Source organism: Sciurus vulgaris, assembly GCF_902686455.1.
Source record: "Sciurus vulgaris genome assembly, chromosome: 7".
Taxonomy (NCBI): domain Eukaryota; kingdom Metazoa; phylum Chordata; class Mammalia; order Rodentia; family Sciuridae; genus Sciurus; species Sciurus vulgaris.
In genome coordinates this window covers 16148326-16170768 of record NC_136467.1, presented here as the reverse complement: position 1 = coordinate 16170768, position 22443 = coordinate 16148326, and the positions used below count along the sequence as shown (strand labels likewise).

At 42.7% G+C, this 22443-nt stretch overlaps 1 long non-coding RNA gene across 2 annotated transcripts; it reads right to left on the bottom strand.

The window, feature by feature from the left end:
• Positions 1-17112: 17112 nt before the first annotated feature.
• LOC306665318 lies at positions 17113-22172 on the bottom strand. 2 transcript variants are annotated; one of them, XR_013764972.1, is made up of 3 exons: positions 21988-22172; positions 21791-21886; positions 17113-18532 (listed from the first exon to the last, which is right to left on the bottom strand). It is a non-coding gene; the product is annotated as an uncharacterized lncRNA (long non-coding RNA). The 2 variants fall into 2 exon arrangements; XR_013764973.1 differs by having other exon boundaries at positions 17113-18122.
• Between the last annotated feature and the right edge of the window lie 271 nt (positions 22173-22443).

Genomic DNA, 22443 nt, shown 5'->3' with positions numbered 1-22443 from the left:
AACCCAGATTTGATTAGAGTTTTTCTCCTCCATCTCCTGGTTATCAGATTCCCTCCCCTTACAAGCCCATGTAGCTACAGACATTCCCTGAGAGAGGCACAGGTGTAACTGCAGAGGATGTTTGGGGGTCTGGGTCACCTCTAGTGCAGCTTCAGTACACCCCCTAGCCCTACTCACTCCCAGTCCTGAATGTGCTACTCTATCCTACGATGGATTGCTATTGAGTCTACCCAGCCTTTGACTGAAAGTACCTTGCTTATGGTGGAGAGTGCTTAACACATGGTCACTGATGCCTCCTGGTCAAATGTTTTGTCTTTACCAGTGGCAAGTAGTACACAAGAGACAGTTCTCAAGTTCTGTAGAATTCTTTCCACAAAAAGGCCTGGTCTGGCTCCAGAACTCTGGGGTCTACATTGAGACTCTCCTATTGGAACTTCCTATAAACTCCACAGACACCTCCAGTTCCATGATTGTCTGCTGTATCGAATGGCCTGGGCATCAGGAATGTTTGTACTTCTGTCTGGACTTTTACAGAAACCTTCCCTGCCCCAGGCCTGATCCCAGTCTTACACCTTCCAGAGCACTTGATGAGTCACATGGCATTCCCAGTGTGAAATATGCTGGCTCCAAAGAAAGAATGGTGCTACATTCTTAGTGCTACAATAAGTTGTCTTTTAATTTGGTGGAATGTTCTGGCATACTCCTAAGCACTTTACTGATGTGGCAGGTCCCTAAATCTTCAGATTTTTCCTCCCAATTTTATGGAGCATATGAAGTTCTCCAAATGTACCAGCCCCTTCTTGCTACATAGTTAGCATAATGATTAACATAATGTCATCATTTGATAATGTCCTTGTATATGGACTAGTGTGATATGTCCAGGTAGTTCATAATATAGCCTCATAAATAAATTATGGAAGCCATCAAGAGAATTCATACAGCTGTGGAGCAACACTATAAGTATATGCTCTTGTCTGTTCCATGTGAATAAGATCTGTTGCTGTGTCTTCTGTTGAAAAGAAAGCCCTCACCAAATCCATGGCTGCCTACCTCTGCCCTGAGGCTCTGTGACTCTGCTCTAGCAAGACACCACATCTGGTCCTGCAGCTGCAAATGGAGCCTGGAGAGAGGGAGCGTGGCAGAAGATGAGCCCCGGAACACAGATTGGTGTCAGATTGGGAATGGACCCCAAGGGCCCTCTGGGGGATTGGACTTTATCCAAAACACAGTGAGGAGCCTTTGGAGGCTTGTAAGCAAAATATTCTGGGCATTCACGAGTTTCAAATGGAAAACCGTTTTCATTTCAAGAGCTTCCAAATGAACTGTCTCCCCAGGGAGAGTGGGTGGCGTGTGCTGTCCACATCCTGCTTCAGGACTGAAGCCTGTATTCTCCTTGCTGCCAAAAGTGCTGGCTGCTGAAGTCTCAGGGCTGTGTCCCAACTGTGTGCACGCCAGGCTACTCCTTCGCACCCGCTCTTCCTTGGCTGGACCCTCTCCTCCACTCGCCATGCCTTGAGACGTTCATCCTGCAGGTCTTCACAGACGTCTCTGCTCACCCTAGGTAGCAAGAGCTAGTTCCTTCTGGGTGTCCAGAACATTTGCTTCACAATGTGAGCTGATGACTTAGACTGCTTCTATATGTCATTTCACAGTTGCTCATTCTCTTGGATCCTCTACTGCTCTGAGCCTTTCTTGATGTCCAGGCCACGTCTCAGTGATCTTCATGTCATGGAGTTTTGCGTACAACCAACGTGGGTAGGCATTTAAGGAATGGTTATTGAATTACATTTTTTAATTGAATTGAATCTGATTTGGGCTTAAGGGGGAGAAAAACCCAGGCTGACATGCATACATTCATTCTTTTATGAAACAGGTGCTTGCTGTCATGTTTCAGTGGGCTCAAAGTCTTGTGCTGGTATCGTTTATCATTCTGAATCTGTAAAGCAAAGCTGCAATAACCTGAAACCTTTTCTTTTTCCTTCCATCTGTATTAGAATTACATAAGCAGAAACTCACACGACTCTAATATTTTAGCAAACTCACGCATGATGTGTTTTGGGGGAAACTCCCTCTCTTTGATTCATTAATCTTTGGTTCTCAAAGCATTAATTTCATAATAATTAAAGCAACCAAATAGTGCTGAGAGCAGAGATACTTGTGTTTGAATAGCTTCAAAATTACAACCTGGTATTCAGTTTAACACAAACTCTACTTCTTTTAAAATTTTGATTGGGGCTTAAACTGTATACTGCCATAAATGACTTTGAGATTGACCCGTGTTTACTCCCTTCTTGAAACAAAAATTTGGTGGAAGGATTCCCAACACAAAACTCCTAGCACTTGACCACTTTTTAAAAATGTGAACCACAGGTTGAGAGGCATACATACATCATTTGCCCGTGTCTGCATTATGAATCAAGTGTGTGCATTTTAGGCAATAAACATAACATTGAACCAGGGTAGAAGCTTACTCAGTCTAGCAGACCAGATTTACCATTGATTTTAATAAAATTGCAAGTCATGGTGGCTTGCACATGATAGGAGGGCACAGAGTGCACGTGTCTCTCATGAACCCTCTGGGTGCAGAGTAGCTCAGGACTTTCAGAGCAGCTCTAGCATCATCTGGACCCAGGTGCCTGTAGCTTCTGTTCCACCAACCCAAGGATCTGGTCCTCATTCTCATGGTCCAAGTTGGAGTGGCAACCATCATGCCTACCTTATGCACTGAATGGATAAAGGAGAGGAGGGCTCTGCCTCTACCTTCTTCCCTAGAGACCAGTTGGGAACATGTGGACATCACTTTCTCTCATATCCCATGGGCCAGAATGTACTTCTTTGGCTACAAACAGTTGCATGAGAGACTGGGAAATACAGTCTATATTTAGTATCGCTTGTGCCCAGCTAAGTACTGATGGTTCCATTTCTGAAAAAAAGGGGGAAAATATACATTGAGAATCACTAAGATCTCTGCCACATGTACACACACCAAAAAGAAAACACAATGCTCAGATGACATTTTGCAAAGTAAATATTTGGGAGATTCTGGTTTGGGGAAGCTGTCTTTGTGTGTCTTCATGGCTTCCAGTTGCCCCAGTGTAAGTCTCTCACTTCCACTTCCTGTTTTCGTGTCTCAGCCCATGTGTTCCTCAGAACCTCTGGCTTGGCAAGGGCCTCACGCTGGCTTTGCTTATTCAGGAATGTATCTGATTTGCCCTACATGAGCTCAGCTCTGAGCCATTGGACTCATTTGGCAACACTAATCTATTTATAAATAATCATTAACCTTTTCTTACATGTTTTGTTCTGCATTTTGTTTGCTGAAATTAAAATTCTGGCTTTCTGAGGGCTTAGAAAAATAACACAAGCAAGTTGAACAAGAGTTAGGGACAGAAGGTGGGCGTAGGAAATTGAAGTTAAAATTTACTTACATGGTATCTTGGAGTTGCTTCAACTGCCCAGGGTAATGGGGTTTTCCATCGCTTTCTCTTTCAACTGAATTTTCATCACTTTCATAAACCACATGTATACTAAAAGACTTAAGTGGGTGGAAACTTCTATGAGCTTAACATTATCCTTGGTGCTACAAAAATGCCAAGGAAACTAATGAACTGGAATTCAGAGGTAGCCCACTGTCATAGGAAATAGATAAGGAAATGGATTTAGTCAGGATGAGCTAGGCCTTGCTGCAATAACAAATACATTGAGATCTCTATGACTTAACACAATTAACATTCATTTCTTCTCTTTTAGTCTGAGGCAGGTCCGGTAGCTGTTCTGTCTTATAGGACTGCTATTTGGAGCTTGTGTCCTTCAGATTTGTCACAAAAAGGATGAAGAAGGACAGAGGAACTGAGCAGGAAGGTTTTAAAGACCAGATCCAGAAGTTTCTTCTACACAGGATAGAGTTCAGTATTGTGCCTGGAACTGAATTGCAAGGTCAACTGAGCCTAGAAGTCTCGTCTTTCTGTGTGCCCAAGAATAGGCCACGGTGTGGTGAACACAAGGCAGCATCTCTGTCACATTTTAACTTCAGTTGCTCTGCCTTTTATCTTTATGAAATTTTTGCAATGTTCAGCTATATGCAATTTTTCAGTTATATGTGTATAAATATCAAGGTAGGTAAAAGTTTAGCATTTATCAGTGTATTTATTAAATGTAGTTCCATTTTTTTCACTTAGAGGCATCTATGGCCTTAGAAACAACACTTAACATAGTGCAAAAATTTCCTGAAGACAACCTGCAGCACCTGAGATTGACAATTAAACAAAACCACAAAGTTTAATCATTGAAGAACCAAAGTAAGGTAGAGAGAAAAAAAATGCAGAGATACAGAAAAACAGAACAAGGTAGGAAAGCAAAAAAAGAAAACATTAAAAACACAAAATAAAAGTGATAAATTATTGTCCACTGAGTACAGTTCTGGGCACATGTGCATTTAGAATGGGAACAACTTTTCAGGGGGAATTATTCACTAAGCACTGGTCACAAATGTTTCTCAAAATTAACCATCATTAGGAAATATTTTGAAAGTTAATAAGCAAGCAGAATGCATGATGTTATGAGACTAGACACGGCAGCCGGTTGACATGACCACAGCTCCCAGGGTCACACACCCAGTGTATTGAGTCACTGACCCACGTCGGCTCCCATGGAGCTCCTGATGTTGGTTGGCTCCACAAAATCAGTGCTTTTGGCATCTCATTCATTAGTGAGCACTTGTGAAGGAGCAGCGTGGGAGCAACACGGTGACCTTCAGAGCTAACCAACACCTCCCAGCTACCATGGCGATGCTGCCATTTGGGCCAATGATAGGAATCCAAGAGAACCGTGGATTCATTTATGAACCAAATCAAACCCTTAAAAAATGGTAGAAATAAAATACTCAGAGGTCTGCAAGCCTTCTCTTAAAAAGCCCAAGAGGAAGAGCCACAGGCCACAGAGTACAGCTGAGCAATGGCTAGGGACCATCCTCAGGTGGAGTGGCCCAAAGCCAAACACCTTACCTGAGCTTGAAGGGAACCCTTGATAGAAGAAAACAGCACTACTTTCTTGATTTTCCCAGTCAGGATTATCTTTGTGTTATAAATGAGAAGTATATGAGTTTGGGATCTGGGATGCTAGTTTCGTGTGCCAGGTCAGCTAGTCTACGATAGCAAATTATTCAGTCACTTACTAAGCGAGGTGCTGCTATGGAGGCATCTTGTAGATGTGGTTGACATCTACAATCCACTGGCTTTAAGTAAGGGAGATTACCCTTGAAAACATGGGTGGGCCTTGTCCAAATAGTTGAAAGACCTTAAAACTAAAATTCTCCAAAAAACTAAGATTACCAAGAAAGAAGAAATTCTACCTGTGGACTGCACCATCAGTCCATGTAAACCAATTTGTTGAAATACATCCACCCATCTATCCAGCCACCATGTCTACCTATCTTCCCATTCATCCATTCATCTATCCATTTCTCTCCTATTAATTCTGTATCTCTGATGTAACCCTGATTGACACAGAGGACTTATTTAAAATTTTTAAACTCCTTAGGAGAAAAATGTTTGGGAAAAAAAAAACACACATAAAAACAATGGCCTCCTCACTGTTACCTATTGACCAAAGATGAAGACTAACAGTTCCAAAGCACAAAACCAAGTGTTCAGGAGAAGATTCTCAGAAAGTTCTCCTCTGGATACTCCAATTATATAACCTGCTCTGACAGAGATTGCATGACCTGGAGCAAATTTCTAAAACACGCTGAGTCTTAGCTTCCTTATCTGTTCTAGTTTTCAAAAACTTACAGTGCCAGGCACAGTGGCATACACCTGGATTCCCAGTGGCTTAGGAGGATGAGGCAGGAGAATTGCCAGTTCAAAGCCAGCCTCAGCAATAGGGAGGCTAAGCAACTCAGTGAGACCCTGTCTCTAAATAAAATACAAAAAAGGGCTGGGGCTGGGGCTCAGTGGTTGAGTGCCCCTGGGTTTAATGCCCAGTACCCCCGCTCCCCACAAGAAAAAACACCTTAGAGTGACCATTAGATGAAATAATTCACTTAAATACGTGGTAAAGAGAGTAGCATTTGATAGGTATAATAATTATGAGTTCCTTTCCCTTCCCCTTCAAAACTGCTGTTCCCAAAGAAAGGGCTTCAACCATTTTGCTTTCAAATGACCTCATCTAGAAATTGAGTCATTAAAATAGGTACCTTGGATGTCCATAATACCTTTTCTTTTTGTTTGTTCATTCGTTTTGAAGTTGTCTTTTAGAATTTGACAGGGAAATTCAAAAGATTGGCTCATACTTATGCATTTTTTCCCATTAATAATAAAATCGGGCCTTCAGTTGTTTACCACATATGTAAATATTCATTTGTCCTGCCTTGCTGGTCTAAACACACTGCCATTGGAATGAGAAAGATGTTGGCTCTCATCTTGGTATCTACATCCCAGATGGAAAGCCAAGGGCTTGAGGTCCCCTGTTTTGTGTGACCTTTGTTTCAAGCCCACACAGAAACTGAAACTGGAAGAAACTGAGTGGGAAGCAATGGCGCAGCCTGTTCTGCTTCCTGTCTGACCTGGAACTGCTCCTCCCCACAGGCTTTTGAGTTTGTGACTTTTGCTTTCTACCTTATTCAGCTTGTTCCACCTGCTTGGTCTACCCTTCCCCAAATTTTAAGTGTCTTTCAAAATACTGTCGTGCTCACCTGCTTTCTTCATCACCCCTCTGGGTCTCAGATACCATTACATCTCATTTTTACTGGGAATGGTCCTGGTGGCTGGGTTCTGGGTTGGTTTTTCCCATTTTCCTGGTCACAGATTTTCTTAGCCTATAGCAATACTAGCTCCCTGTTGGAGACAATCTTTACAGATTTTGACATAAATGACCATGCAAATATAAGAAGCGCCCTTAAATTCCTTGAACTCACAAGCCAAATACAAATAGAATTGAAACCTAAGATCATTATTGTTTTTCTGATGGTAATTTCTAAAAACAACAGACTCCTGAGTGAGTTAACCTGTGCATTTGACTTTGTAATTTCAAATTGTACTTGAGAAACGACCAAGAAATGGAGTCCCTCTTTCTGACTACTCAGGGACTCAGCCAGAGGGAAAGGACACGTTCAAAATCCCCTGCCTGATTCAGTCATATCCTTAAAGACGCTCTCTTTTGTTAGTGTCAGGAATTTGCTTCACTTTCTGAAATGGTTGCATACCTACTTGACGGAATGCAGAATGGTTCCTGTTTCCCTGTCATCTTCCTGAAGGATAAACATTGACCTGAAATCCCCTTTGTCAATAAGTCTGGAAGGAACCCGTCTTCACATGAGCACTTTTTTTTCCGGGCCTGCTACAGTTCTTTGTAACCTCAAAGGCTGTGGCAGGATGTTTCTCCCCTAAGCCCCTTTGGGCTCTCATCCCTCAGATGTCCTTGAACAACTAAATAGAAATGACGTAATGTTCTAAAGAGCTCCTAATCTACATTCAAGGAGAATAAAATAGCTCATAATGCCCGACCATGTAGCTCTGTCTAATAAATGGGGAACACGTGTGCGTATAGATATTATGTCTATACATGTGTGTATATGCATGTATTTGTACACGTATAAACGTGTGTGTTTACATGGAGCTTAAACTACCAATATAGCTCCACACAAACACTGTAACAAAATTATTCAGTTCACTGCTGAGGGCAACTTAACATTTTTGAGTGTCTACTGTGTACCAAATTAACATGACTGGGTCATAATCCTGCATGATAAGTGCTATTTTACAGATGAGCAAAATAAGGCTTAGATTGCACAAGTAATAATTATCTGGAGTTGAGAACTGGATGCAGCTCTATGTAGTTTCTGGACCTTTCTCTCCATTTCCTTTTCTGCTCCTTACTCAGACTGCTTCCTGTTGAAGCCTCTTCCCCTTCCTCCTGATCTTGCTCATCTATCAAAACTTGCTGAGTTAGTTTCTTCCTCCATTCTTCATATCCCTGGAGCTTAGAGCCCTCGCCTTCAGTGAAGCTGGATCCTACCCCCTGTACTGACTCCCAAGAGCCAACCATCAGCATCTCTTCCTATCCATGTTCAGCGACATAACAGTGAGAACTTGGAATTGGTCATGGTGGGAATATTTGCACCACAGAAATTGTTGAAAATACAACCAGGTCAGTCGTTAACCTTGACCAACAGAACACCTCCAAAAGTCCAAACTTACATCCACTTGCCATGCATTTATTCCTTGCAAGCTTAGTTATTTCTCACATATGCAGACCCAAGTCTCAATTATATTACACAAACTTCTTGAGAAGTTGACTTTATTCCTACCCCCGTATCACCTGGAGCAACCCAGGGCAGTGGAACTAGAAGGCTTCAATAAGCACTTGGTTGGTATATGGAGGTATAAAATTCCTCTCCTGACATCATGAGTTTGCACTCACACATTCAATCAGTTCTGACCCATCTCCCCTGCTATGCCATTTATGCCTAAAATTTGGTGAGTTAAAGTTGAGCTTCCCGCCTTTTCCAAACCATCCCCCAAGGGTTCCCCATCTTTAGGGTGCCCAGGCACATTTCTCCAGCCTTTCAGCCCTGCGAGTAGTTTTGTCTTTACTTCTTTCTCTCACCATCTGTAATTAGTTTTCTGTAGCTGCCACAAGTCACCATTACCTGAGGTGCTTTGAACAACAGAAATGTATTCTTCTCTGATAGTTCTGGAATCTAGAAGTCCAAAATCCAGTTGTCAGGAGAGTCGTGCTCCCTCTGCAGGCTCCAAGGAAGAGTCCTTCCCCATCCCTTCTGAGCTCCTCCTGAAGCTGGCAATCCTTGGCATCTTCACCTTGTAGCTCCAATAGCTGCTTTGTGGTCACATGAACTTCTTTCCTGTGTGTCCATGTCTGGGTGCCCAGATTTCCCCCCTCTTAGACAACAGGCAATCGGGACAGAAGGACGAGCCTAAACCAGTGTGAACTTACCTCAACAGGATTGCATCTGCAAAGATCCTGTTCTTAAACGAGGTCAATTTTGTAGGTACTTGATGTATCTTTTGAGGAGGACACAATTCAGACCACAACATCATTTCTTCTGTCCACACCTCATGTTTCACTAATTTGTTTCACATCTGCTAGCTCCATAGCATGGAGATTGCAGACACTTCTGAAGAACCTTCTCAGACTTTTTATGTACAGATGGGAACACAAGGTTTCCCAGCGGTGACAACCTAGCCATGTGACCACCTTCTAGACAAGTTTCTGGCTTGACGGGCATGCTGTTGCAGGTACCCACTGATGTCTTTAGGGTCCTCCAATCAGCTCTAGCTTGTCCCCTCCCTAGGCCTTTCCTCTAACATTTTTGCACCATAAAATATTAATTCAGCCTAACAGAATGGTCAGATGAAAATGCCGAAAAAATAATATATGAGAAAGAGCACTTGGAGTGTCTAAGTGTGTGTTCCTTGGTTCATCTGCTTCCAAACTTCTATCAAAATATAGACTTCTGGACCCCACCTTGCATCAGCAAATTAGAATTTGGAGAAGGGAGCTGGATATAGAGGGCCACATGACTACAATCCAGGCACCTGGGAGGCTGAAGCAGGAGGTTCACAAGTTCAAAAGAATTTTATATATATATACACATGCATGTACCTATATATAACTTTATATATATATTATATATATAAACTTATATATATATATTATATATATTAACTTTATATATATATTATATTTCCTTCTTTCTTACAAAAATATGATTGCATATATTATATGCAAAAATATATGTTTGCATATATTTTTATATATAAAATTTGTTATTTAATTTTTCATCTAATACTATATCCTAAAGATATCCTTTATTTTAGAAGTATACAGATATTTCCACTAATCTTGTTTATGCTTTATAATATCTCATAGCATAGTTCTACTATAGTAATAACCAATATTTTATAGCTTTAGACAAAGCTATATTCCAACAAAAAAGAATATTTTGTTTTAATTGTTCACTTGAAATAATATGGGTTATTTCAAATTTTTCTTGCTATTACAAACAATGAGACAATCATGATTTTATATTATAGAGCATGCATAAGTCATTTATTATGCATGTGGGTGTATCTGTGGAGTGAATTAGCAAAAGTGGGATTCTAGATCAAAGGGCAGATGCACTGTACTTGTGTTGGTATTGCCAGATGCTTCTCCAGGGGACTGTGCCAACAACGCATGAGAGGGTGTGAGTTAGTGCCAGAGTGCCAGATGTTTGCTGACTTGACAGGTCAGAAATAGTGTCTTTAGTTTTAATTTGTGCTGATCTTGTTATAAATGAAGCTAATCATTGTTCCATGTTTATAAGCAGATAAGCTACACTTTTAACAGAATCCTTGAATAATTCTCATATACACAGTTTTCTTAAAGTTTTTGACATAAAGTCAAAGGACTTGAAGGGGAAGATGGTGCAGCGAGCGCTCACGGTAAGGAGCAGACACCTGTCCAGCTTTCCTCTTGATGATTACTGGCAGTCCGCCAGAGGGACAATCTCCCATGAGGCACATGGCTCCGACTGGGACTTCGTGCCCAGAGAGCTCACCTCGCTCCACCCTAAGCAGGCAGACTACCACATTGTAAAACAGGTTTCACAAGCAGTAGTCCATTAGCCACTTCCAGGATAAGCAGGAAGATGTCAGGGGAGAGTGAAGATTCTGGTAGAAGGCAGGCTTTTTAGAGCATCGGCAGTCATGTTCTGTTCATTCCATTTCAAAAGGGACACAGCGTGTGCTCCCCTACTGCTCAAGCCTAGAGCTTCACAGCCTACCGGATGGCTTGGCAGGAGCCCCTGGACATGAGGACTGGGGACGTGGCTCACGCCTTTAGGTGTGAGGCTATAGCTGAAGCATAGAGTTGCAGCTGCTTTGTGTCCATGTGTTCTAGGGTGACCAACCATCCCTGTTTGCCCAGGACTGAAAGGTGTCCTGGGTTATAAGACTTTCTGTGCTGAAACCAGGACAGGACTGGGCAAACTGGAATAGCTGGCCACCAGGAGTGAGGCAAAGGCATCTTTTTCTGAGGAACAGGTTATGGATTCTAGAAACAGGAGCCTGTGGAAGGGCAAGGGAACCCACAAAGGAGTGAACTCCCAAATCTCAGGCCTGGGCAGGGACCACACGCAGACATCCTGGCAGCATTGCCAGTGCAACAAATAGTATCCAGAAGTCCTCGGTGGGGGTCAAGGAAACCCCCGACACCTCACTGAAAATGAGCTTGTGCTTGCACACGTGCCAGAAGAGCTAATGTCAGGTCATACCTCCCACAGCGGGGTAGGATTATGCCCTTTCTCTTCAGTCTTCTGTGGTGGACCTGGGAGGCCCTGTCACAGGACCGAGGACTTGGTCCTCCTGGTGCTGAGAGTGCTGCCTGCAGAGTCCACGCCATCAATGGCCAAGAAGCCGCTCCACCTTCCCTAGGAGGCCAACGACCCATGGCTCACAGAATGAGAGAAGAAGGGCTCAAACCCCTCACCGCCAGTGGGGACAACTCTGAAGGATCATCCCAGCTTCAGAACTCTGGGTCAGCTGAGGCCCCGTGGAGACTGCACTAGAGCCCCACGTTACTTCCTCCCTTCCCCTCTCGTCCCATCCCCAGGTGGTGACGGCCAGATATCATCCTGGTTTGGAGTGGGTAACTCAGGATGAGAGGGTTTAGTTCCCACCCTGCTGAATTCAGCCCATTCTACATACCATTATAATAGCTTCTACTGACTCACTCTCCCCTGAATGAGTAATACTGTTGCACTCGCTCCTTATTTCACAAAGACCCTCAACAAGAAACAAAAGATGCTTCAAACTCTGAGACCAAGAGTCAAAGGCCTAAAGGTTCCACTGAAGATCAAACAATCCTCAGAAAGGCACCACTAAGTTGACCACAAGTCAGGATGTAGGTTTTATCTGAGTCACCTAACGTAGTTAGTCATTAACCCAGCTTGCCAAGTGACCTTAAACTATCTCCTTAGTAGAAATGATAGAAACCATGTGTTAGCCCTGAGCAAATGTGGCTGTTTGAACTCTAATCTAGAGTTTTCCTGAAACTTTGAAGACCCCTAATCATGTTTGGTCAGGAGGGCACACAAGACTTTTATTTTTAGAAATAAAGCACTTCACCTGAGGTCATGTCACCAATAGGTCAAGACTAGAAACATTGGCCATTTTTTTCAGGGGCATGTAAGGTTGTAGCCCCCCATCCCACTCCAAGCAGGAGTCCTGGGCACTGGAGTATTTAAGGTGTTTAGAAAGTAAGACATGATCACACATTCAGCACTGCTTTCACGTCCAGAGTGAGTCTGTCTGTCTGTCTGTATCTCTCTAACTCACACATATCAAAAGGAACCAGGAAAAGGAAAAAAATACACTTTATTTATAAAATGTATTTTTAAACACTGTTTTTTCCTGTTGTCTGGCCCAATTCTTCCAATGAAGAGCAAAAGCTTAAAAAAATGTATAATAATTTGAAATACATTGTTTACAAACCTATCTCAGGACCAGGATATGTCAAGATTGGAAAGGTTCTTAGGGTGCATTAAATCAAACATTGCAGGGAAGTGAAGAAATGGCACCAGAAAGGTGACATGCTGGTTAGCAATGTGACTCACCTCTGCTGATACAAGCAGACTGCTTTGTGCACATTCTGCCTCTAATAATCTCACTGAAGAAGTCCCAGGTTCTTCATTAGGTGGAAAAGATGTCTCTTTCAGGTAATACTGAAAATATTTGGTGCCTAGTTTCAAATTTTACAGCTAATAAATTCACATCCATGTTTAAATTCTTCAAGGTTCTGCACACATCTAAAGTGCTTCCGGGCCCCACCCTCTCACTGGTCCCACCTTCCCTGAGGCCCCACCCTCTCACAGGCCCCACCTTCTCTGAGGCCCCACCCTCTCACTGGTCCCACCTTCTCCGAGGCCCCACCCCTCACTGGCCCCACCTTCTCCAAGGCCCCACCCCTCACTGGCCCCACCCCCTCACAGACCCCACCTTCCCTGAGGCCCCACCCTCTCACAGGCCCCACCTTCTCATTAGTCCCCTCCCTTTAAGGTCCCACCTTCTCACTGACTCCACCCTCTTGCAGGCTCCACCCTCCCACCAGCACCACCCTCTCAAGGTCCCACATTCTCACTACCCCTATCTTCTCACAGCCCCTCCCTCTTGCTGCCTTCTCAAGGTCCTTCCAGTCTCTCTTCAAGCCCTCGCAGTTTCCAACATGCCTTGGCTTTGGTAGCAGGCCCACTGCAGAGGAAGCTTGGAGGCAGGGCTGAAGGCTCAGCCACCGTCACTACATGTGTGGGGTGAAATCTTGATGCCCCTGAGATTTGGTTTCCTCCCTTGTGAAATGTGCAGCCCATGCCTGCATTGCCTGCTGCAAGTTTGGCAGTTGACTGAAGAGAGGAGGGAACAGTGCAGGTTTTGTTGAACTTGCACCCCAGCACCTAGGCCCTATAACCTTCTGGGATCACCTCTGTGACTCTTTTACCCACTTTTTCTAAAAAAAAATTTAGTTGAAATTAAAAACTTTCCTGGGACAAATCATCTCCTGATTATCCATCCCTTTCCAGAAAGCACCAAGTGAGAGGGTTAGCACTGTTTGAAACTTAAGGATATTTCCTAGAGAAATACCCCTTTTCAATGTAGAAACATTATTTGCTTTCATGGAGATTGTGAATGAATGAATGAATGAATGAATGAATGAATGAATGAAAGAAAATGCACATATTCCCTTTAGAACTCAGTTGAAATGTCATTTTCTCAGGGATGTGTTCCCTGATATCCTTAAGTCCCCCGTTATTTGCTTACATAACTGTCTGGTAATTTTTCTTATCATGGCTATAATAAAGTAGTTATTTTGCAACTCTTTGTTTAACATCCACCAATCCCACCAGAGTCTGCGTCCCATTTCTCTTTTCCTTGTTGTATCCCTGCACCTGCAAGTGGCAGAGTAGAAACCCACTCAGTGTGCATCCAGTGAATAGCTACCCTCTTTGTCGGTCAGCAGGTGGTCCACAGAACTTCAGCAGACAGCCTCATCTGGGAACTTGTTAGGACTGTGAATTTCAGGGCCTGACCCCAGCCCTAGGGGGTGGAACCCAGGAATCTGTTTTAATAAACCCCCTAGTCATTCTGATGCACACTCAAGGGCTCTGGTGAAGTTGAGGGCTGAGTATAGGACTCTGCCCCATAAGGGATCTGGAATGACAGGGATTGACAGCAAGGATCCCAGCCCTGAAGCTTCAGAGCACAACCAGGGACAGGTAATGTAAGGGGTGGGGCTGCAGCTGTCTGGGCAATAAGGACCCAGACAAACTAGATTTGCTCTGAGGCAGCAGGACCGATTCCAGCCACCCATGGCCACTGGTGTTGAGACCTGCCCCTGGGCACACAGAAGGAACAGGTTTATTGGTCTCTTCCAATCTGATTTTTGGAGTAGCCAAGTATGGCAGAATCCAGATTTGTGGCTCCTTGGAGGGTGGATTGCTGATCTCTAAGATCCTGGAAATTCCTTCTTTCTGCCAGGAGAGATAAGCCACCCACTTTTGAGAATGGATTGGCTCCAAGAATGACTGTTAATAATTTAAAAATCTGTTGCTTCGTCCTTCATCATATCTGGAGGCTCTGGATCACATGTCCATGTCCATGACTGAAAGACAGCTCCCTGGCCGCTCTGCCTGGAGGCTGGGGGTGTTGCTCAGACTTGTCCAGTTAGGCTCTGCATTTCCTTTTGCCAGAATTACTTTATAAATTTTTACTTAAAAATTGTACATCACTTAATATTGAAAATTCTTTAAGAGCCACATGAACCCTGAAGAGCAATTAGAGTGATTGGAACGCATGTGGAGGACGGTCACCACTATGAACCACATGGATGATGCTCCCAAAATGCATTGGAGCTGAGTTCACTGTCTCCCCCTGGACCCAACCTGCACCGTAACTCCTCCCGGAGGGCACCTGCCTTTCTGATTCCGGTAGGGTTCCCTGTCCCCCTGTTTTCTTAGCCCACCCCCACCCCAGTCCCTGCTCTCTGGGACTCTGAGCACCACCTCCATTCTCTGCTTGGAACTTCCCATCTGCCGCACTGGGGCTCATCCCAGGCCATGACTAGCTCACAGCTCAATAAACTACTTCCTTGACTCCCACCTGACAAAGACATTTGGCTTACTCTGCCTGGCCAGGTGTGTGTGTGTGTGTGTGTGTGTGTGTGAGAGAGAGAGAGAGAGAGAGAGAGAGAGAGAGATTCTTTTCCAAAGAGATTAATGACTATATTTAAATTGCATGATAGATTTAAATTTCAGTGGGAAAGGAAAGAATCCTAATAAAAAGGAGTCCCTGACCATGACTGAGCTGGTTATTACCAAGTCCACTGATTCAATTCATAAGGTCCCATGGAAGCAGTAGCAATACCCCATATTCAAGGTCAGGTTCTGGAAGGTGTGTGTGTGGGAGCGGGTGTGTGTCCTCAAGTAACTTAAGTGAGCAAGTAGCTCACAGCCCCTATCCCTGACCTCTGAAGCACTTATCTTCCTCTGCTCATACCTGTGACCTCATGGATGGTCCCTAAAACCCACGAGAGGAAGAGATTCAGTGGGGTGGAGAAGTGAAATGCTAAACATAAAGGTTTATTTTTTAAAAAATTTTACCAGGGGCCCGGTTGTGGCTCAGTGGTAGAGTGCTTGCCTAGTCCGTGTGGGGCACTGGGTTTGATCCTCAGCACCACATAAAAATAAATAAAGTTATTGTGTCCATCTACAACTAAAAATTTTTTTTAAAAAGTTACCAGCTGATTAAAACATATATATGAAGTATCCACAATGCCTTTGTAACGAATCTGCTGTATTCGTTCTTCCAGATTAACTCAGATAATGAAAACGTTCTTTTAAAAAATTCTTAAGTCTATTTCCAATGAGTAAAAATAAGCTAGAAAAAAATCAGCCTGTATCAGACTGTGGGCCCTTGGTGCTTAGGAATTTGTTGGTAATCATTTTCTCATAACTGTGTTTTTATTCCCTGTGGGTGTGTCCTGGATTCCACTGCCAACCTCCTTTGGTGACCACAGCAGTGTCTTGCCATGAAGACCCAGTGCTGTATCCTAAACACTCCAGCAGATTCAGCCCAGCCAACAGGAGGGATCATGACCAAAACCTATGCTCTTTCTCTTCCTGGCCAGGCAAGGATTTGAGTCCCTCCCTGTAGATGAGATGCTCCTTCCCTTTGACAGCAGAAATATCTTCCTGATTTCATCAGACAAGATGAGATATTCATCTGGAACATGACCCCTATATCTGCCTTATGCAAACAAATATAATGTGTAAATTAAGAGAGCACATGAACCTGACGTGTAAAACGTACAGTTAAGAAAACAATCAGATTGAAAATACAATCTGTGAAAATACAATGGTGAGCATGCAACCTTCCAAGATGACTTGGTAAAATGAAAAATAAAAGATCTCCGTAAGAAATTTTCATGTTTTAGAGAAGAAAACCAAATTGGAGACTTGCAGATGCTGTACAGTATTTCTCAATAGACACTCTAAAGCACGAAGCCTTAAAGTAAGACTTTAGTAAGACTCTTACTAAAACATATGATCTACACATTTCTTCTGGTGGGACTCAACCAATCTTTCCCAAAACTTAACATGCCCACAAATCACCTGGGGATTTTGTTTTCCAACTGCAGGTTGAGAAATAACATAGCAGAATGGAGGTTTCTCACACGGGGGTCTCACTCTCTACTAGCCTGGTAACACTGATCAAGTCAGGCTAAGTGTGAGGAGAATGTGCTGCAGGAAATCTGGACACCAGCTAAAGTACTGGGAAGAAAATGGAGATTTCCATGATCCCCCTATTTAGAGAAAATCACCCCTAACATTTAGGGGTATTTTCTTTCAGTGATGTGCGTGTGCGTGCGTGCGTGCGTGTGTGTGTGTGTGTGTGTGTGTGTGTGTGTGTGTGTGTTCACCTACTTTTGGAATTTTGACTCTTTCACTTACAATGTAACTTTTACCTTTTCTTGACTCTCACCTTCTATTCTGAGAAAGGGATGCAAAACCTCATAGATTTGTTATGAAAGTCAAATAAGGTAAACTAACAGACCAACACTCAGCAAGTGTTAACTTTCTCCTCCCCTTCTTCTATTCTTTCTCCTCTTTCTCCTTCATCATATGATGATACATCCTTTCTCAGGTTGCTTACCTTGTCCTTGACCAAGTTATTGTGAGGATAACTAAAGATACTGAATACAAATGTCATCCTTGTATGCCACAAGGTTCCCAAATTTATTTCTAGTACAGTGAATTCCACAGCCTCCACGATACTAGGAGACCAAACATTTTCTCTTTCAAAAAACATTTTCAGTAATCACTACCACGTCCACAAAAGTTAGCTGGGTTCAATAAGAAATACAAGAGCATTTAAGACAGTATCCCTCCACTTGACTTCTAATAATTGGCTTGCTACATTATTCCCTAGGAAGACTCCAGATATCAAGTCATACTCTAATATTAAGTAATTAAAGATTGTGTTTTTGGTATAGAAATAAGAAAATAAACCAGTGGAACATATTAGAGGGTCCAAAAGCCACCCCTAGTATACATGGGAATTGAACTAAGGAAACCAAGACATTTCAAAACAGTGGCAAAAGAAACTTTGATAAATAGTCTTGAGAAAATTAGTTATGCATTTACAAAAAATAAATAAATAAATAAAGACCCCCCACACACACACACCTCACACCATGCACAAAAAAAATTCACATGGGTTAAAGAGTTAAAACAAAACAAAACAAAAATCCCAAATAAAACCTAGTGTTTGTTAAAAGAAAACATAAATGAATCAGTTATTTCCTGCCTCATGGCAAACTGTCCAAAAGCTTAGGGCTTTAAAGCTGCCATCCTGTTTTGTAGCTCACAAACCTATAATGAGCCATCTGGGACGTTCTGCTGATCTGAGCCAAGAGAGGCGGAACCTGAGTGGGCTGCAGTCAGCTGGTGGGTGGGCTGGGAGCTGAGTATCCAGGACGAATTTATCTGTCATGTCTTCCATATCCACCTGTGCTGGACAGTAGTATCAGTGAGGGAGACTGGGCCTCATGTCTCTTGTCTTCAGCCAGCCAGTCTGGGTTTTTCACATGGAAGAGGTAAGGTTTCAAGAGAGAGCAATGATACACATTGTTAATTCTGCCACAGCTCCTTGGTCAGTTGCAGGTCACAAGCAAGGAAATAGTTGCTATCTCTTGATGGGAGAAGCAGCAAAGTTGGATTTCAAAAGACATAGATCCTAGGAGAAAAAAGATAATCATTTTTTCAATCTTTCATAATAGAAAGTCATTTCTTTTATCTGTGCTTTCAGGATTGATTTCATATTAAAACTTAGGCACAGTGAAAGAGTCTATAAACAAAGTTAAAAGATGACTATCATATTGAGAAAAATATCAGCAGTGTACCTGGCAGACAAAATGTTCCCATTAAAAAATAAAAAGATAGCATTCTAATTTTAAAATAGGCAAAGGTCCAAAATGGCTAATTCTGTAAAAGAAGAACACAAACATCCAATCAATATAGGGAAAGATACTTAATCTCTAGTAATTTAGAAAAACACATTTAAAGAAAAGCACAGTAACAATAATCACTGAAATGACTGGCAAAAATAAAATTGATTCACATACTCAGAGTGGCAGACATACAAAGAAATGGACTTCATCTACTATGGGGGAAGTGGAGATTTGTAAATCTTCCCAGAGGCCAATCTGCAACAGATTTAGCATGTGGGTACTCTGCCCCAGCACTGTCCCCTCCATGGATATTTCTTAAGGAAACAATTGGGCAATTGTTTAAAACTCTCAAAAACAACCTAAGTATCTAGCAATAGGGAACTGGATAGTCAAATTATGGCATATCACACAATGTCATTATGTGCTATTAAAAAGAATGAAAGATCTCTGTGAACTCTCAGGAAAGACAGCATGTCATACTGCTGAGCGAAATAAAATGGCAGTTGTCATCCAATGATCCTATCTTGGTGAAGGCCACTGCTATGGTATGTTCCCCAGGATTCATGTGTTAGAAACTTAATCCCCAAAGTCACACATTAATGGTATTTGGAGGTGAGGCCTTTGGGATTGGGTTCTCCTCTCATGGATGGATTAATCCATTCACAGATTAATAGACCAGTAGGTTAGTGGGCTAACATGAAAGTGGGTCTGTTATGAGAACCAGTTTGGCCATCTCTCATGTGCTTCTCTTGCCATGAGAGGTTGGTATAGCCTGAGGTCTCTGAAGCGAGTCCCCATCAGCAAGAATATTTTCTTTTCTTTTTTTAAAAGTAGTAGATGGACACAATATTTTATTTTATTTATGTTTATGTGGTGCTGGGGATTGAACCCAGTGCCTCACATGTGCCAGGCAAGCATTCTACTACTGAGCCACAACCCCAGCCCAGCAAGAATATTTTCTATGGATGCTGCCCCTCAACAGTGGATCTCCAGAACTATGAGCAGACTAAACCTTTATTCTTTGTAAATTACAGTGTTTGTGATATTCAGTCATAGCAATAGAAAACAGACCATGACAGCTACCTTGTTTCAACCTCTGTGTCTACCCTTGTTAATCCTTCTAACTGGAAATAATCTCAACTACCCATTTTTCCAAACACAACATGACAGTCTGTCCTAAACAGACCCCAGATGACACTCCTTTCCCTGCCAGAAGACTTGACCGCTCCTCCTTCACAGTCCCCAGGCCTCTGTGCAATTCTACAAGGGCAGCTATGAGCTTATTTCTTCTACTACCTAATCCATTTTTAATTATCTCTGGTCCCACACATTCCAACTGTAGTTGGCTTAATGAAAGAGGAAGATATAAATAGAATTTTTTGTACAACGGAGAAATATGCTTCCCAGTTCAAGGCTCTTGTTACAGTTTATATGTGAAGTGTCCCCCAAAAGTGCAGGTATGAGACAATGCAAGAAGGTTTAGAGGTGAAATGTTGGGTTATATGAACCTTAACCCAATCAGTTAATCAATCCCCTGATAGGAATTAACTGGGTAGTAGATAGAGACAGCGAAGCAAGAATACACTGGAAAGACAACCTGAGCTGGAAGAAGGAGATCATCACTGTGCAATGAGATCACTTTGTGTGACAAAGGGCAGGAAGGAAGAACGGACATAAGGCAGGCAGGCAATTACTTTACCTCTAAGGAAAAAAGAAAACTGCATATCTCTCACTATATGTCAAAGTACAGAATCCTTGGTACATTGCAATGTACATGCCTGCCTGGATTTTGAGTCCTAAAGTGTGTGTATTTACATTTTGTTAAAGTATAACCATCTAGTAGTATTCTTTCCAAATTGCCCCACCTTGAAATACATATGTGTAATGGTTAAATTTTAAAACATGTCTCTCTCCCTTCCCTCACTAGTGCAAACCCAAGAAAATAAAGGTAGGCGACTTTCTTCTGGAATCATATTCATGTAAGAATGTATCTTTTTTTTTTTTTTTAAAGCTACTTCAGGTAGAATACTGATCAAATATGGCCCTGGATTGGATTACAGTTAGAATAACGATAACATATAGTTAACTGTTCAAAACTAGTTTGTTTCCTTCATGGTTTGTCGCCTCAGTCATTGCCTACAAGACTCTGAGAAGTCGTAGGAATTTGCAGGTACAGACACAAAGCCCAGCTTCACCTCCAGTGCTGTGGAAGGGGACTGTACATCACAGGGCAGAGCCCGGCACTTCTCTCCTACACCATGCGGACAAGAGCCTGGGGAGAGTAACCTCCCAAGAGTATCCAATTGGACAGACATAACTTTTATAGCCTTTATTTGACATAAAAATTAGAAAGTCTATCAGCTAAAACATGGCAATATTCTTGAAGTTTTCTGAAAGCAGGAGGTTTTATCTTAACACAGGAATGAACTCTAGCCAGTCGAAAGCACCTATGATTTCTCCCAAGTTTATACACAGACTAAAATACATCAGATCACTTACAAAATAGGCTCTTTTCACACTATTATAGATTAGTTGTTGGCCTATCACTTTTAATCACTTCCAAAACATGGTGCTGGGCTGCCATTTCTTTGTCAAATCCGTATTTTCTAGGTTTTTCTTCTGAGTGTTCTAGGGGTGGACTCTGCTGGGGAAGGACAAAAGCTGAAGTTTTCAGAAGTCATGGAACCAAAGCAATCACCACCTGCCGACCCACAATCAGAGAGAAGTGTACTCTTTATTCTTCAGGAGTTGAGAAATACCATCCAGAGACTGAAGACTGAAGGCATGGCACAGGTATCCAACTGAGCAAAGCCCTCAAACCGTTCTGCCCAAGTCTTTTTTGAGAAGATATCTGCCCAAAGCATCTTCAGCCCTGACCATGCCCATGAACTCAGCTGCTTGAGAAGTTTTAAAGACTCAAAACTCAGTCCTTCCAGAAATTTCTTATAGATTAGGATTTTGAAAACTTCCTTGGCCATTAACTTCCCATACATGTCCAGAGCATTTCAAAGTGTACGCTGCCATGATGTAGATTCCCCTCTTCACTCTGTTAAAATCGTCCACATTCCGCACATACCACAGGGCAGAGCTCACGTGTGCTGCACCTTCTGTGGCATTTGTCCATTTCCATTCACAAAGGGCCATCACAACATCTCCTGAGAGCCCCTCTCCCTGGGGAAAAGGGGAAATCTGGTGGTGCATGTGGTTTTCTCCTGTTTCTGGCCAAATTTTAACAGTACACCAGATAAACCCAAAAAGGTAACATCCTGCCCTTGGCTTTGGGCATACTTACTGGATAAGCTCATTCCAGGAGAAACCTTGGCATAGATGAGTCTTCAGTTCTTCTCTAATGTTTCCTCTGGGGACAGTTTCCCTTTGCCCAGAGCCCCTGTCGGGAAAGGGCGGATCAGTAAGTCAATATAAGGACATTTTTCTCGAGAATGGCGGCACCTTGGGGAGTTTTAAGGTTTGAAGCCAGTGACTGCTGACCTTGATTCTCAAACTTGTCCTCTTGGTCCCAATCCACGTGCCCCAGCTGGGCTCCAGCTAGAATCATCCCCCTGTTGGAAGAAGGGACTTTCCCAGGCAAGTCCAGGGTCACAACTGCTCAAAGCCACGTTACCTTTGCAACCAGAGAGCTGGGAATAGCTGGGATGTGCCTAAAGCTTTATTTTTCAATCTGAGCTCAGGACTTTCTTAGTTACCAAAAAAAGAACAAGCCCCTCCTATGGAAGAGTCAATGAATAACTTTTAAAATGTCCTTGGTTTGTGGGCTGTCTTCCAGCTTCTACAGCTTTTATGGTCTACTCCTTTCAACTTTTAACTATGATAAGCATTGTAAAGGCAACTATTCCCCTCCTAATGTCCTTCCTCCAAATCATTCTCAAGCATTAAAATGCAGTCACCTATGTGGACCTTTTCCAGGATCATAACAATTCCCTACTC